This window comes from Limulus polyphemus, unplaced genomic scaffold (assembly GCF_000517525.1).
Source record: "Limulus polyphemus unplaced genomic scaffold, Limulus_polyphemus-2.1.2 Scaffold6746, whole genome shotgun sequence".
NCBI lineage: Eukaryota > Metazoa > Arthropoda > Merostomata > Xiphosura > Limulidae > Limulus > Limulus polyphemus.
In genome coordinates this window covers 39,967-44,155 of record NW_013672356.1, presented here as the reverse complement: position 1 = coordinate 44,155, position 4,189 = coordinate 39,967, and positions in this window count along the sequence as shown.

The following is a 4,189-nucleotide window of genomic DNA, read 5'->3' as shown; positions in this document are numbered from 1 at the left end:
CTCGTTTCCATCTTCTTCTTCTTTTTTTTTATTTTCTATCCCACTTTTGACACCAATTTAACGATACACTTAATTTCAACAGTCGCTCTATAACAACGCTATAACTCACGTCTCACGTGGCCAACAATATTTTGTCCGCATACATTCAATTACTCATTACCTCCCCGTCGCTTCGTGGCCGGTCTTATATATACAAGACTACACTATATCTAGTAATCTCCCGACAATTCACGAAGGTTCGAGAAGGACGTGGCGTGATACTAATCACGTGACCTCGCTGACGCAACACTGTCTTCTAACAGCTATAGAAAAGTCTGTGTGAACTCGCCCTGCTTTGAGTTGTGCATATTTATCATAAAATACATAAAAGTTGATTTTCACCTTGTTTTGTACTGTTTCTAGTTTCTCTTAATCAATTTAGTCAGTTCAGAAACACAGATTAATTCTTTGATACATGTCTTGCTATTCTTCTAGTTATTGCGGTTACTTGAGAATATTACAAATGTTTCTGCCCAACACTAAGTGTAGCATAATCTTGATACAACTAGTCAGGACTGGATGTCTGTTTGTGAGAACGTCACAGTTCATTAAATGACGATACAATAGTAGATTGATCCAAGTCTTTAGCAGGCAACACTGATTGATATCTGCCTGCACAATTTGTCGTACATGAAAACGTAACTAATGTAATAATCAATCACTATACGAGTTGATATATATTTATAGGATTTGTTAAGAAATATATATATAAGATTATCTATAATATTTCATAAATAATTAACCATCCCATAAAATAAACTCTGATTAACATAAGATTGACCCTCGCATCAGTAGCAATTATCTACAGAATTTTGATGTCTTAATGAGGTAATGATGTAAAATCTCATAAAGCAGTATATCTGATTTTCCATTGTATTTCTGCAAATTTGAATCCACTTTATGTCTTTATAACCATCTTTTATCCAAACAGATTTTTTTTTTCAAATTGGAATATGGTTTAGATACTTAGGTAAATAGGAAAAAAGTTATGTAACATGAATGTTAATTCTTGGTTAGTATTGTTATGACAGCGGAAGTCACGCGACGCTGGGAACATGGGCGCTGGAGTTTTTAGAAGGATCGTGACTTATCGGGTAACCTCACGAATGTCCCAGCGTTTTCAAGACGCCCTCTTTTTTAGTATATAAGCCGTAGATAGATTGAATAGAGATAACTGAGTCAAGCGAGCAGTAGGCACCTTAAGTAAAGTGTGTGAATCGCTGTGAATTATAGCGTGGGTTTATAAAAGTAGTTAAGTTTAAAGTGACTGTGGAATTAAGTGTATTACAAAAAGTTGTATCGAAAAAGAATAAGCTAGTTTTAATCAAGAAAGGACTTGTATCACTAAAGTTTATCGGAAAGAATTTTTACGGGAAATTATCAAACAAGCAGATACCTAACAGTATATTGATTTTATTAAGGAAATAAACATTAACACAGATTTTTGGTTTATGTTATTGGAAATAAGTGAATGTGTGTTATCAAAAATAAGTGCTTAAACTACTTAAGTTTGTAATCAAAACATATGATAAAAACTGCATTTTAAAATATCGTTCTGGATTACTTTTGTTTAAACGTATTATCTAAATTTTTAAAGAATGAAAGCATTTGAAATGAATACTTTTTTAATTTTCTAGATTAAAAATTCATTTAATATTTTTTTGTAAATGAACAGAATTTTCACTTTTATGTTCTTAAAGCGGTAGATGATTATTAAAAAATTATAAGTAAATTCAAGAAAACATGTCAATGGCATTATTACTCAGATGAATGGTAATATCTGTGTAGCTTCTCCAGATCAATATTTCTCAGATGAAGTGTTGAGGAGGTTCAATGACAACTTCTGTTTTTCACCAAACAAGAGAGGTATTGGTGTTTCCCTACAGTTTTATAAGGAGTAAGTAGTATAAGTATGACTGACTCATGTAAATTTGCACGGCTGAAAATCTTTGAAATAATCACTTGATTTATAATTAAAGAGTCAAACAGTAAATTTTAATTATTTCATGCTATCCACATTTTAGAACAATTTAATTATAATAGGTCAGGAAATGTATATAACTAATAAATTAATGTTAAGCATCCCTTTTCAGGATGTATAAGTGAAAAGGGTGTTTTTGTATTTTCTTATAGCAAAGCCATATCAAGCTATCTGCTGTATCAACCAAGGATAATGGAACTGCAGATTTGAGCCTTGTAAATCCGAAGATTTGCCACTCTACTACCGGGGGATAAGGGATCAGGATATGTAATCTGTATAAATATAATAGTACTGTCTGTCCATGTAACTGCTTCAAAAGGTGTGGATGGATCTTCACCAAAATTGCTTTGAAGATTCATTACTTCAATGCATTTTGCGTTATGTGGATTTTATGGCCGTTTTTTACCACTACTTCGTCCCCTGTTGATAGATCTTCATCAAATTTGGCATGAAGGTTTGTTGCGTGTATGCGGTATGTGGAGATACATGCAAATTTGCGGTTTCACATTTTGTGTTTTGCTGTTTTTATGGGCGTTTTTTTATAATTCGATGTAACGGAAACAACTTTTCATGTCCTAAGATAACTTTTCATTAATCATAAATGTTCATAAGTTAGTGTTAAGCATCCTTTTTAGGACAATTTAAATATAAATGGAAATTTAATTAACAAATAAATTAGTGATTTAACCCTTTCCACACGGGTTATGGGTCATCGCGTTTGTTGACTTGCATTCAAACTTATATTGAACTACTATTTTATGAATTTATATCAGTGATTTTGGTATTAAACTGTAGATTATAATTCAAAGTTTAGTATTATATATTATCGAACTTTTTAATTTAAAAGTGAATATTATAGAAACACACCTAAACATCGATTTTTGCGTGTCATGTGGTATATTGAATGCAACACTGGTTCAAATTAGATGTTTGGGATGTCAAAATACAAAGTCTGTAGTTTCATAAGAATTAGGAACTCATACTGCCGATGTTAAAAAACCAGAATAAAAATAAGAACCTCCTATCTTTTCTATTTGATAAGATATTACTCATGTACTGAATCAAACACAGTGGCCCCCACTCACCTTTCCATTTTTGGAAAAGTTCCCGTATATACACTTACTTTTGTCTATGACATGTGAATAACTAATCGAAAGCTCAAAATGTTCCCCTAATGGCTTTCTCAGCCATTTTCAAGTATTATGACGTCATCTCGTTTTTTCAATATAAATCTTCAAACTGGTAAGGTGAGTCTTTAGTCTGCTCGCAGTTTCATATTTGTTTAAACCCAAATACAGGTTAATTATTGAGCTTGATAAATTATAATGGAATTCTACGATATTGATACAGTAATTCATGATTTTTTTTGTTATTTCAAATGTATATATAAAACCTAAACAAATTATTTTGTTTCACATCTTCCACATGTGAAATTTTATAAGGCTTAGCAACCTGCGACAAGAAGCAAACGAGTAGAAAGGTCGTAACTAGAAGAGATGATTGCTAGCTTTACTTCTTTATTTACTGTTCTATGTTTTAAGAAAATTAATTTAAGAACTTATTTGTAATAGTAATAACGTATATGCAAATATAATGTATAATAATTGAAATGTGACTGTATTTTACAAAATATTAGTCCACTAAAACACAACCAAGACAGGTCATTTTGTAAAGACTAAAGGTCAGTTTTATATTATTGGATACGGTAACATGAGTGCACGTGCGCCACGTCATTGTAACTTGTGTATTGTTAGCCAGGCCCGGCTGAAAGGTCAATATAATAAATATATGTTTGTTTGTAATTAAGCACAAAGCTACACAATGGGCTATCTGTGCTCTGCCCACCACGAGTATCGAAACCCGAATTCTAGCGTTGTAAGTCCGCAGACATACCGCTGTACCACTGGGGGGCTATAAATATATATAAATGTATAATGTTATGAGACTTAAGCTATTTAGTTTAAACATGTGTTTTCATATTATAATTTGTAGTCCTTCTAGAAGGAAAAAGGCATAATTTATATTTATTTCCTCATTTTTATGGTGGTTATGAGATCAGTCCAGTTGACCAAACTCGTACAGAGATTCGTTAGTGAAAATAACAGATAAAATATAAAGTTTTTTTCTTAAGAAACATTTGATAACTATCTGGACATTATACAGATTTTG